General features: G+C 41.7%; 1 pseudogene; it reads right to left on the reverse strand.

The window, feature by feature from the left end:
* Nucleotides 1–437: 437 nt before the first annotated feature.
* Nucleotides 438–13560, reverse strand: part of LOC124529158 (dihydrofolate reductase-like) — a 38847-nt pseudogene continuing 25724 nt past the window's right edge.

Raw genomic sequence — 13560 nt, forward strand, 5'->3', positions numbered from 1 at the left:
TTTCACAAATGGTTATCTGATATGGTCTAGTTAAAACTAATCTTAACTATAGTCTAATTAGGATTAACTTACAAAATCTCATTGCTTAGAAATAATTACCCATTGGGGCGCCTGGGTGGCTCAGTCTGTTGAGCGTCCAACTTCGGCTCAGGTCATGATCTCGTGGTTCGTAAGTTCGAGCCCCGCGTCGGGCTCTGTGCTGACAGCTCAGAGCCTGGAGCCTGCTTCGAATTCTGTGTCTCCCTCTCTCTCTGCCCCTCCCCTACTCATGCTCTGTCTCTCTCTGTCTCTCAAAAACAAATAAATGTTAAAAAAAAAAACATTTTTTAAAGAAATAATTACCCGTTGACCTAAAGTCACAAAAGTCTTTTTTTCTAATATTAAAAAAATATATAATTGGAGGGGAGGGGTAACAACTAACTTGAAATAAACCAGAAAACACCTTCACATTAATTGTTCTTCTCATATACTTCAAATTTGTACTTAATGCCTTTCTCCTCCTGGATATCAGAAAGAACACCTGGGTATTCTGGGAGAAGTTTATATTTCTCCAAATCAACTTATGGAAAAAATGTGTCACTTTCAAATTCCTGCATAAGCCTTGTCACAAGTAGTCTAAGATGGCCTGGCCTGTTCATGGCTTCCTTATAAACAGAACTGCCTCCCATTACCCAAACCATGTCCACTTTATGTGCTAATTCTGGTTGCTCAATAAGTTTTAAGGCATCATCCAGACTTTTAGCAAGAAAATGAGTTCCTTGTGGAGGTTCCTGGAGGTTCTCTACTGAGAACTATATTAATTCTGTCCTTTAAAGGTTGATTCTTCTTGGGAATAGTGAACCATGTCTTCCTACCCATAATCACCAAATTCTGTGTACCTTCTACTGATGAGGTTATGGTCATTCTTTGGAAATATTGAATTCATTCCTGAGTGGCGGCCAGGGCAGGTCCCCGTTCTTGCCGATGCCCATGTTCAGGGACACAGCGATGATACAGTTTAGCGGACGAACCGTGAAAGATGCTGTGAACACCACAGAGCTTGCTCACAGCACTGGGAATCCTGGCCGAGCTTGGCGTGAAATTTTTAATATCTGAGATCTTACCAGGGTCTTGAACTGGTGTTTGTTTTTCTTGGTTTTGTTTTGTTTTGGTTTGTGGTTCTGGTGAGTCTCACTCATGGTATATATGGTTTCTTAAAGCACCTAGTAATCTTTTTATTATAAGCTTAGGTTTTGATAACCTGTGGGAACTTGTGGGAACTTGACTAAGGGTAATTCTCTCCAGAGAGGGTGTGCCAGGGCTGCCACTAACCTGGGGTCACTTCATTTCTAGGTTTGGGGTGTCCCTGACTAAGTGAGTAGTGTGGATTGGAATCCCAGATCTTCAAAAAGGCAGGCCTCTGACTAGAGGTCTTTAGAGAAGAAATTGTTATTGTCTTTTTTTTTCCCCACCAACAGTTTTTTTTTTTATTGTGTTTTTTGCTTTTGCTTTTGTTTTTGTTTTGGTGGTGACTTTTGCTGTCAGGCAGATTTTTTTTCCCAGCCTACCCCTTCATTTCACTGAGAATGTGACGTCTCCGGGTATCTTGGCTGTATGGGGAGCTGGGAGAGTCTCAGGGTTAGCCCTACTTCTATGTGTTTCTGGTTTTTTTATGTTTAAGATTTTTGCCCTTAGAGCTTGCCTTCAGATCTTAGAAGTTCAGCAAAGCATCAAAAGGTATATTTGCTGGAATTTATCCTTCACATGGACAGTTTTAATGGGATGGCATTTCAGAACATGGTCCTCTTCTCTCTCTTGTAGCTTCTCTGGCCTACTCTGCACCCCCTCCCTGTCCTCTGGGAGGGCTTTGGGCCTGGAATCCAACACTAAGAGGCTGCATCACTTCACTGAGTAGCATTTGGATGACAGTGGCCTTGAAATAACCACATAGCCAAGGCCAAGATGATGAGGAGCACTGAAAAACAAAAAGATTAAATAAAAAAGGGGGGGGGGGGCAAGAAATCCCTAGCCTAAAGGGCCAACACTCCTCTGAAAAAGGTAAGAACAAAATGGCACTTCAAACATTTCAAAGGTAATCTCAGAGATCATATCACGGCATCACCTTATGCAACCTAATCATGAACATTGTATTAGCCACATTATGGTTTGTGGAGTTTTGTTTGTTTGTTTGTTTGTTTGTTTGTTTTTTACTGTATCAAGTAGAAGCAAAGATCAGATGAAAAACCCACTTACGTGGGTTAGCGAAAAGCGCTAGAAGGTTTCAGCAAAGCCACAGGACTCCAATACTACTGCTGGAGTGTGGAGTAACCCTACCCTACAAAATCCACATCAATATGTTGTCCCTGACCCTCTAAATCCCTCATTTTTCCATTGTCAAGGAGCAAATAAATCATCGCTGGCTCCAGTGACAGGATGGCCAACACACACCTGACATTTTCTGCTAGAATAAATTGTTGCAAATGAGTTGTTAGGCACTAACAACAATTTGCTTCCTAAAAACCGCCAACTCTTGTTCCTATTCCAATTTTCAGGTTTACAAGGTAGAGAGAAAACTATGAGATGGGAGTCACATTTTACTGTGATCAGTATAATCTTATTCTAAGGGGTAGCAATTCCAATGTCAAATGACATTACTTCAAGTCCAAACAAGTGGACCTTGTTGGACTTTCAAGATAATAAATGAAAGCCTATATAGGAGAAACTTATTCTGAAAGATCATTACCCCTTGCCTAAAAGTCCTCTGTCTTAAGATTAATGAAACATGAAAGCAACCACTATTTCTAATGAAGGTTTCACCTAAAATAACCAATCAAATGAGAATCATGTGTCACTTACATAGCATGTTGAGTGCAGATGACATTATATAATTTTTTTAAATAATAAATCATAAAGTAGTCATGTAAGAACATGAGCTGTGCAATGTTCTGAATACTTTCTCTGACACTCAGAAGTAGTCTGTGGATGCCTCACTCATCAGTATCACTGACATCTGAATAGAATGAGCCCCTCTGACAGTGGGCTAGTCCAGTGGGCTAGTCAAGAGAGGTGACCATTAGCCTCAGGAAGCCAGATTGTTCAGGCCAAGCCCTGGGATCTTCACATTGACTCAGAGAAGTGCAGAAGGCTGTTCTTAGTCATAGAGAGACCTCGAGATGTACCCAGGCTCCTGGGAAGTCCAAGCATATGCCTTTACAGACTTCAATTTTCCTAGTACATATCTGGACTTTTGATGAAATCTAGGAACAACTGAAGCTCAGCTTAGAGCCTGAACCCAAACCCAAACTAGTGTCTTTCTACACACACACACACACACACACACACACACACACGCACACACACTTCCAGTACTTCCAGAGCTTATGAAAGTTCCAATCTCAGTGCTATAATTTTGTTTGCTTCTCCTTCATCTTTCTCTGCCTCCTCTGTGTCTTCAAAGGCTGACCTTTATTTTTTTTAATTTTATCTACTTATTTATTTTGAGAAAGAAAGACAGTGAGCGAGTACAGGGGAGGGGAAGAGAGAGAGGAGAGGGAGAATCCCAAGCAGGCTCTGCACTGTCAGCACGGAGCCCTACGTGGGGCTCAAACCCACAAACCGTGAGATTATGACCTGAGCCAAAATCAAGAGTCAGATGCTTGGGGCACCTGGGTGACTCAATCGATTAAGCATCCAACTTCGGCTCAGGTCATAATCTTCAGGTCAGGTTCATGTGTTCGAGCCCCACCTCAGGCTCTGTGCTGACAGCTCAAAACGTAGAGCCTGCTTGGGATTCTGTGTCTCCCTCTCTCTCTTCCCCTCCCCACTCGTACTCTCTATTTCTTTCTCTCTCTCTCAAAAATAAATAAGCATTGGGGGGAAAAAAAGTGTCAGATGCTTAACCATCTGAGGCCCCCCCAGATGCTGACCCTTAGTTTGCATCATCAGGGTCCCTTTGCCTTCTGGCTTCTGGGTTGGGTTTGACCAGTGGAAACATATGCGGGGTATCAGAGGTTGGAAGGAGAAAGAGGAGGAGATATTTACTGTCTCTGCTTCTTTCCTGTGTCCATGGTTCTTCATTCTGTAGTCATAGCTCTGGGTAGGTGATCTACCTTCCAAGGTTCCAAGCTCTCTCAAGACTTGATAACACCGTTACCTCCCTTTGCCCCTTAAGGACAAAGCATATAAAAGATTCTGTCTATGGCTAGTCCCTTCGTGCTCCACCCTCCTTTGCTGGTTCCCTTAACTCTGTCCCCCCAGAGTTTCTTCATTAAACTCTCAGTTAAACCCTATGAGGTTGTTGGCTTTCCCTGTTGGTATCCTGACTGATATATACGCCTTCCCAAAGATTGGTTTGAACTCCAGAAAGTCTTATGGTCACATGTTCACTGCTGCCCAGGCATTCCTGCCTCTTTACTTTATATATCTAAACAAGAAATAGCCTTTTTACTGGTTTCTAAACAAAGCAAAATTTAAAACATAACCAGTCACTTATAAAGTTTACTGGAAAGTTGGGGGGCAATGGAAGTGGTTATATCACATGCTACGCAGTTAATAAATTAAGAATCCACATTAGTCACAAATAGCCAAGTGTTTTGGACCATAGACTCTGGAGTCAACCCTAATGACTAAAAGCCGTCTCTACCACTTTCTAGCTCCTGTGTAACCTTAGGTGGTACCTAATTTCTCTGGGCTTTCCTTCCTTCCTTCCTTCCTTCCTTCCTTCCTTCCTCCCTTCCTCCCTTCCTCCCTTCCTTCTTTCCTTCTTCTTTCCCCCTCTTTTGTAAATTGGGGTGGCCCTAGTTCCTACCTCCTGGGATTGTTGTGAGGATTGAACAACTTAGCATATACAAAATTCTTAGACACCTGACCATAGACATTCCCCAGAATCTTCTCAGGTGGGTTTCCTGGTTTCTCTCAGGCCTTTTATTAAATTGCCACCCTCATTTTGTAGTTTTCCATTCATTCCTCTTTCCCTCCACTTGTCTTCTCCAGGGCTGCCTCAAGGGTAAGGGGGTGGAGAGGAGGAACAAATTTCTTGCCAGGGACTTATCTATAGAAACAATTTGAATAACTCAAAATCAGCATGTCAGCCCCACACCGGCTGCCCAATGTCATGCAATTCTATGTGAGAAATACTGAGCAAGATAGTGGAGATGATCCACTTGTCAAGCCTCCAGTTTGGAACTGGGGCCCAGCCCAGGGCCCCCAGAAGATCCCATAAGCACAAAGTCCCCCATGCTCATCAGCACCTAACAACCCCACATGTGGACAATGGGGGGAAGTGGGGGTAGAGGATCAGAGAGTTCCTCAAAAGAGAGAAAAACAGGCCAGAGCCCATGGGGAACCAAGGGCTCTAAATAAGTCCTGGTCTGGGATCATGACACCCAACCCAGAAGATTCTGGCAACCCCATCAGTCCCAGGCACTGGAAGATGACTTAGATGGTTTTGAAGAAATTAGCAGAGCATAGGGGCCCCTGAGGTGCTGGCCTGGGCTTCTCCTCAGTTCCTTCCTTCTGACTGCCTCAAGGGGTCTTCTGCCTCTATAAGGCAGAGTAATACTGAGAATAAACTGAGGGTTGATGGGGGGTGGGAGGGAGGGGAAGGGAGGGGGTGGACATTGAGGAGGGCACCTGTTGGGATGAGCACTGGGTGTTGTATGGAAACCAGCCCTACATAAAACCCTACATATTAACATATGTATTAAACCCTACATAAGGTTTTAACCCTACATAAGGTTTTAACATATTAAAAACCCTACATAAGAACATACACTAAAAAAAGTTAATGGTTTTAGCCACACTTCTAGGGGCTTCCATGTATAACATCAGTCCACTCAAGTTGTAGGTTGTGATTCTGCTGTTTGATTTGCTCTCCCTTCATTTAGATCACTTCCAATTTACTCTGGGAGAAGGGAAAATTGGAAGCCCACAGGAACAAGGCCTCCCAGGCAAAGCTTTGGGCTGTGAGTTCATAGAGAAAGTCCAGGGTGACGTTATGTGTTTGGTGAGTACTCAGTTTGTACCATGATAATACCAAGAGTCCCTGGGAACTATGTGTTCTCTGAAGAGTTGGGAAACCTGGAAGCCCCTTGGCACCATTTTATTATTTCCTTTATTAAGTTTTTTCATTTTAAGTCCAGTATTGTTAATAATAGTGTTGTATTTGTTTCAGGCATACAAAACTGATTCAACAACTCTATACATTTCTCAGTGCTCATCATAAGTGTACTCTTTAATCCCCTTCACCTGTTTCACCCATCCTCCTGCCCACCTCCCCTCTGCTTTGTTCTCTGTAGTTAGGAGTTTGTGTCTTGGTTTCTCTCTCTCTCTCTCTCTCTCTCTCTCTCTCTCTCTCTCTCTCTCATTTTCCCTGTTCATTTTGTTTCTTAAATTCCACATATGAGTGAAATCATGTGGTATTTGTCTTTCTCTGACTGACTTTCACTTAGCATTATACCCTCTACCTCCATCCATTCTATTGCAAATGGCAAGATTCATTCCTTTTTGTGGCTGAATAATATTCCATTGTTTGTATGTACCGCCTCTTCTTTATCCATTGATCTATCAATGGACACTTGGGCTGGTTCCATCATTTGGCTATTGTAGATAATTCTGCAATAATCAAAGGGGTGCCATGTATCCTTTTGGGTTAATGTTTCTGTATTTTGGGGGTAAATATCCAGTAGTGTGATTATCGAATCATACGGTAATTCTGTTTCTAACTTTTTTGAGGAAACTCCATACTGTTTTCCATAATGGCTGCACCAGTTTACATCCCCACCAACAGTGCAAAAGTGTTTCTTTTTCTCCATATCCTCACCAACGCATGTTGTTTCTTGTGTTTTTTATGTTAGCCATTCTGACAGGTATGAGGCAATATCTCATTGTGGTTTTGATTTTCATTTCCCTGATGATGAGTGATGATGAGCATCTTTTCATGTGTCTGTTGGCCACCTGGATGTCTTCTTTGGATAAATGTTGATTAATAGGATTATTTATTTTTTGGGTGTTGAGTTGTATCAGTTTTTTATATATTTTGGGTACTAACCCTTTTTTAAGATATATCCTTTGCAAATATCTTCTCCCATTCAGTAGATTGCCTTTTAGTTTTTCTATTTGTTTCCTTTACTGTGCAGAAGCTTTTTATTTTGATGTAGTGCCAACAGTTTATTTTTGTTTTTGTTTTCCTGGCTTTAGAAGCCCTATCCAGAAAATTATTGTCACGGCCTATGTCAGAAAAATTACTGCCTGTATTCTCTTCTAGGATTTTTATGATTTAAGGTCTCACATTTATGTCTTTAATCCATTTTGAATTTATTTTTGTATGGTATAAGAAAGTGGTCCAATTTAATTCTTTTGCATGTAGCTGTCCAGTTTTCCTAGCACCATTTGTTGAAGAGAATTTTTCTCATTGTATATTCTTTCCTCCTTTGTTGAATATTAATTGACCATATAATTGTGGGTTTGTTTCTGGCTCTCTATTCTGTTCTATTGATCTATGTGTCTGTTTTTGTGCCAGTACCATACTGTTTTTGTTTACTACAGCTTTGTGATAGAACTTGAAGTCTAGAATGGTGATACCTCCAGTTTTGTTTTTCTTTTTCAAGATTGCTTTGGCTATTCAGGGTATTTCATGGTTCCCTACAAATTTTAGTATTGTTTGTTCTAGTTCTGTGGAAAATGCTGTTGGTATTTTGATAGGGATTGCATTAAATCTGTAGATTGCTTTGGGTAGTAAGGACATTTTAACAATATCCGTTCTTGCAAACCATGAGCATGGAATGTCTTTCCATTTCTTTGCATTGTCTTCAATTTCTTTCATCAGTTTTATAGTTTTCAGAGTACAAGTCTTTCACCTCTTCAGTAAAGTTTATTCCTACATGTTTTACTATTTGGCAATTGCTGATGAGATTATTTTCTTAATTTCACTTTCCGCTGCTTCATTATTAGTATATAGAAATGCAACAAATTTCCGTACATTTGTTCTATATCATGCAACTTTACTGAATTATTTCATCAGTTCTAGAAGGTTTTTTTTGGTGGAGTCTTTAGAGCTTTCTCCTTGACATCATTTTAAAGGCCTGTGGTTTATGATGAAATTTTTTATAATTGTGTTCCTAAGATACCAAGAGCCTTGCTATATATAGGAAGGATCATGTAAAACTTCAAAACATTAGGCTGTATCTGATATTAGCAATTTTACACGTTTAATCTCTATAGGTGGCATATGGCTATGAATTTGGCCAATTGAACTTTATGCTAAAAATCATGCCTTAAAACTTTTCCAATCTTTATATTTCTCATCCTACTTGATAACATACTTTCATTTTTGAATCTCCAACCCCCTACCCCTCAAAATAGGTTATCAGGCAGACCATTTGTTCCCTTCAATTCTATTTTTAGAGTGGATTTCCTTTGGACAGGGTCAACAGAGCAGCTGCAAGAGCTGATGTCTATTCATCTGTGGCAAAAAAAAAAAAGAAAAAAAAAAGAAAAGAAAAAAGAAGAAGAAGGAGAAGAAAAAGAAAAGAAAAGAAAAGAAATAAATAAAAACCTTCACAAATGAGGGGACACCAATGCCCTCCATGAGCCACTCCAAATTCAGCTCTAAGTGATGAGCCCTGCTGGTCAAGAGATGCAGAGTGCTCTTCTCCTGAACCAGTAGGTGATGGAGTGAGGAATATGTATAATATATATGTGGGTATAAAACAACGAAGAGGACTAGCAGTTAGTATTAAATATTACTTTTTTAGGATACATAATCAGAAAGTATTAAAGAATAGAAGGGAGGAATTTACCTATGCTTTGTGCTAGGTTGAATCAAGGAGGACTCAAATATATGTTCTGCTCTCAAGGAGTTAATGGGTTGAGACACAAAGTAGCAAGTGATGAATTTTACAATATAACACCTAAGATTTATTTTTTTAAGTTTATTTATTTTTGAGAGATAGAGTACAAGTCAGGGAGGGGCAGAGAGAGAGAGGAAGAGAGAGAGAGAGAGAGAGAGAGAGAGAGAGAGAGAGAGAGAGAATCCCAAGTAGGGATTCGATGCAGGGCTCGAACTCATGAACCATGAGATCGTGACCTGAGCATAAGTCAGACGCTTAACCTACTGAGCCCCCCATAACACCTAATATTTTTGCATGCTTACCATGTGCTTTAACCTACTTCAGCTCACTTCCCAATCACTCTGTGAAGCAGGTTGCTGGGAAAACGGACAAGAACAGCAAGAATCAAGCAGTTACCAATAGATTAAGTGACATTATAAATGTGAAATTTTGTTTCTTCATTTCCAAGTCACAGACTGTGTGAAGTAAATTTCAATACTAGCTAGATGGGAGCTCAGGAGAGGAAGACATGTGCTCCACTTGCTGGGTGTTCTGTAACCCAACCTGCTCCTTCCCCCTGCCAGCCGCAGCCCCAGCAGGTCGCCTGTGCCCCTGTGGCCAACCCACAGGATCCAAGACCATTCTGGGCACTTCCCTCAAATGGCCATGAGCAGCGCATCGGTTTGAGTTTCTGAGATGAGGGACAGAAGTAAAGGCCCAATCTGGAGCCAGAAAGGCAGGTAGCCAGCAAAGGTTGCTTCATACGAGGTAAATGTTTAGCTCCAATTCAAAGTCCACAGTGAGCTATTTTTACCCCTGGCTACCTTAAAGGAACCTCATTTCTTCCCAGAGAGTAACTCAGGCATGGAGAATCTGGCCCACCTAATGTAACCTCAAATTATATTAAAATGCTTTCAATTCATGAATGGCTTCAGGGCAGAGTCTGTCAAATAATGAATCCATCCTTATGCCTCCTCTCTATGGATGGTATTATTTTTAGATTTTGCTTCCCATGTAAACCTGAGCAATAAATTAGGGGCAGAGACCCTGCCTGTGGTCCTCAGTATCCCCCGAGGCACATGGCCGTGCTGGGACACATAACACAAGTTCAATGCATCTTGGCAGCATTTATTGCAAAGACGTAAATCTTAATTTATTATGGTGTGTCCTCTTGTTAAGAGGGGAATCAAAGACACTAGTGTGGAGGACGTATTCGATTTTTCCTGGTTGGCAGGCAGAGAGTGAAAATTTCCCTTTACGCTCTGCCTTCACACATTCCCCTCCCCCAGAGCCTGCCATCTGTTCTGGAATATCATCATTCATGCAGGGTTACCCCTAGCGAGCCTTTTTAGACAGTGTTTTGTCATGAACTATAAGTAGTAGTGATTCAAAACAGAGATTAGAGATGAATTTACTCCTCATCCTTTCCCTTGCCCTGAGCAGTACTATACAGAAACACAGTGCTTGGTTATATAGCTGAAGAACACCCAAAAGAAGTCCTTTTAAAGTCTTGCAGCCAGCATATGGACCTCACCCACCAACAGCACCACACTCACCATTCATGAAGTCTTTGTTGAGCACCCTGCATGGGCAAGCCCTTGTGGGAGGCACAGGATGAGTAAAATACAGACATTTCTCCATGGAAGTTACAAAACAACATGGGAAATGAAGCACATAATTGTAATATGAAGCAGGTCATGATAAAGTGCTGAGAGAAATACACACACAGTCATATCAAATAGGATATAGGAGTTCTTGCAAGAGAGCGATTCCTGTGTTTAGGAATCAAGGGAGAGAATACCTTAAAGGCATGTGAGCCAGACCAATGCATAAGGTAGGATTTAGTCATGTGTGGTCAGGCCCTAGCAGGGAACAGCAGAAGTAAAGGCACAAGGACGTGTTCAGGAAACAGTGAGCAAGTAATTCGGTTTCATCAGTATGGGGGGCCATCAAGGGGACTAAGAGGAAATAAAAGTTAGACTCCTAGAGGAGAAAGCAGGAAAAGACCTCTCTGACCTCAGCCGTAGCAATCTCTTACTCGACACATCCCCAAAGGCAAGGGAATTAAAAGCAAAAGTGAATTACTGGGACCTTATGAAGATAAAAAGCTTCTGCACAGCAAAGGAAACAACCAACAAAACTAAAAGGCAACCAACGGAATGGGAAAAGATATTTGCAAATGACATATCGGACAAAGGGCTAGTATCTAAAATCTATAAAGAGCTCACCAAACTCCACACCCGAAAAACAAATAACCCAGTGAAGAAATGGGCAGAAAACATGAATAGACACTTCTCTAAAGAAGACATCCAGATGGCCAACAGGCACATGAAAAGATGTTCAGTGTCGCTCCTTATCAGGGAAATACAAATCAAAACCACACTCAGGTATCACCTCACGCCAGTCAGAGTGGCCAAAATGAACAAATCAGGAGACTATAGATGCTGGAGAGGATGTGGAGAAACGGGAACCCTCTTGCACTGTTGGTGGGAATGCAAATTGGTGCAGCCACTCTGGAAAGCAGTGTGGAGGTTCCTCAGAAAATTAAAAATAGACCTACCCTATGACCCAGCAATAGCACTGCTAGGAATTTATCCAAGGGATACAGGAGTACTGATGCATAGGGGCACTTGTACCCCAATGTTCATAGCAGCACTCTCAACAATAGCCAAATTATGGAAAGAGCCTAAATGTCCATCAACTGATGAATGGATAAAGAAATTGTGGTATATATACACAATGGAATACTATGTGGCAATGAGAAAAAATGAAATATGGCCTTTTGTAGCAACGTGGATGGAACTGGAGAGTGTGATGCTAAGTGAAATAAGCCATACAGAGAAAGACAGATACCATATGGTTTCACTCTTATGTGGATCCTGAGAAACTTAACAGGAACCCATGGGGGAGGGGAAGGAAAAAAAAAAAAAAAAAGGACGTTAGAGTGGGAGAGAGCCAAAGCATAAGAGACTGTTAAAAACTGAGAACAAACTGAGGGTTGATGGGGGGTGGGAGGGAGGGGCGGGTGGGTGATGGGTATTGAGGAGGGCACCTTTTGGGATGAGCACTGGGTGTTGTATGGAAACCAATTTGTCAATAAACTTCATATAAAAAAATAAATAAATAAAAATAAATAAATAAAAAAGTGATTCCCAAAAAAAAAAAAAAAAAAAGTTAGACTCCTGTCAGATCAGGAACTATGTCAAATTACAGACTACAAAGTTAGGCTTACTCCGTGGGCAAGTTTTTTTTGTGCTCAGTAGTGACAGTCAAACTGTGTTTGAAGAAGTCCAAACCACTGCGGGCCCTTCCAGGAGGCGGAGGTGTGAACCTACCTCTGGGTCCTTCCCATATGGAGCCACAGGGCAAAGGAGTTTCAGAGCATAGAACTAAATGGAGATGGGTAGAGCAACATCTGGCAGGGCACATGGAAGATGTCTAGCCCAGCCCCATAGATACTGTGGCTCAATTTCACAGGTTAGCAAATGGAGGCATGAGAGACCATGCTGTCTAAGGCCGAGTAAACTGTTAACTACCAGAGGCAGGATTTGAACTCAGGTGGATGTGATTTCAAATTTTTTTTTTCAACGTTTATTTATTTTTGGGACAGAGAGAGACAGAGCATGAACGGGGGAGGGCCAGAGAGAGAGGGAGACACAGAATCGGAAACAGGCTCCAGGCTCTGAGCCATCAGCCCAGAGCCTGACGCGGGGCTCGAACTCACGGGCCGCGAGATCGTGACCTGGCTGAAGTCGGACGCTTAACCGACTGCGCCACCCAGGTGCCCCTGATGTGATTTCAAAGCTGGTATATTGGGGGACCTGGGTGGCTTAGTCAGCTAAGTGTCTGACTCTTGATTTCAGCTCAAGTCATAACCTCACGGTTCATGAGTTTGAGCCCCCCCGCATGAAACTCTGCACTGATGGCGTGGAGCCTGCTTGGGATTCTCTCTCTCTCTCTCTCTCTCTCTCTCTCTCTCTCTCTTCTCTCTGTCTCTGTCTCTCTCTCTCTCTCTCTCTGTTTCTCTCTCTCTCTCTTTCTCTGTCCCTCCCCCACCCTTCTCTCTCAAAAATAAATAAACATTTTTTTTTTTAATGCTGGTATTCTTGCATTGTATCAGCCTTGACATCATTGAAGAAATGTTGACATCTCACTTGACAACACAGACATGCACTTTGATTCTCATGGCACCACTCCATTTCAGCAGCCAATCTTGGGGTCATGGTGGCAGAGGATTCAGAATGTTGGAAAATGTTACTGTAAAATGACAAGCTGGGTCTCAAGTTTGGTAAGGAGAAAAATATCCATAAAGGTGCCAAGCATCTATGAAAATGAGGAGTCCAGGGACCAGAAGATGAAAAAAGAAAAATAATAATTATAATAATAGTTAGCATTTTGGTAGGTGCTAGTCAATATTGAAACACTTTACATATATTATCTGAATTTTCACAGCAGCTGATTGAAATGGATATAATTAATATCATCCCTGGCCCAGAGAGGTTCATTAACTTGCCTAAGTTCACATAGCCAAGAGAGGGGCAGAGGCATGAAACAAATGCAGGTATTCCTGACTTTAGGGTCTGTGCATAGAACCTTCACAAAATGTCCCTTTGAACGATGTCAAGTAAATAAGGAAAAGACATTTCTTTAAAAATGAAATAAGACTCTTCAGGATTTGGGAGGTTTGTGCTTATTGGAAAATCATATAGCCTGTGGCTATCTAGAGATGACTTTTCCCAAGGTAACCATTCAT

This window comes from Lynx rufus, unplaced genomic scaffold (genome assembly GCF_022079265.1).
Source record: "Lynx rufus isolate CCGP_SWC_20201006 ecotype Redwood Valley unplaced genomic scaffold, mLynRuf1.p SCAF_6, whole genome shotgun sequence".
NCBI lineage: Eukaryota > Metazoa > Chordata > Mammalia > Carnivora > Felidae > Lynx > Lynx rufus.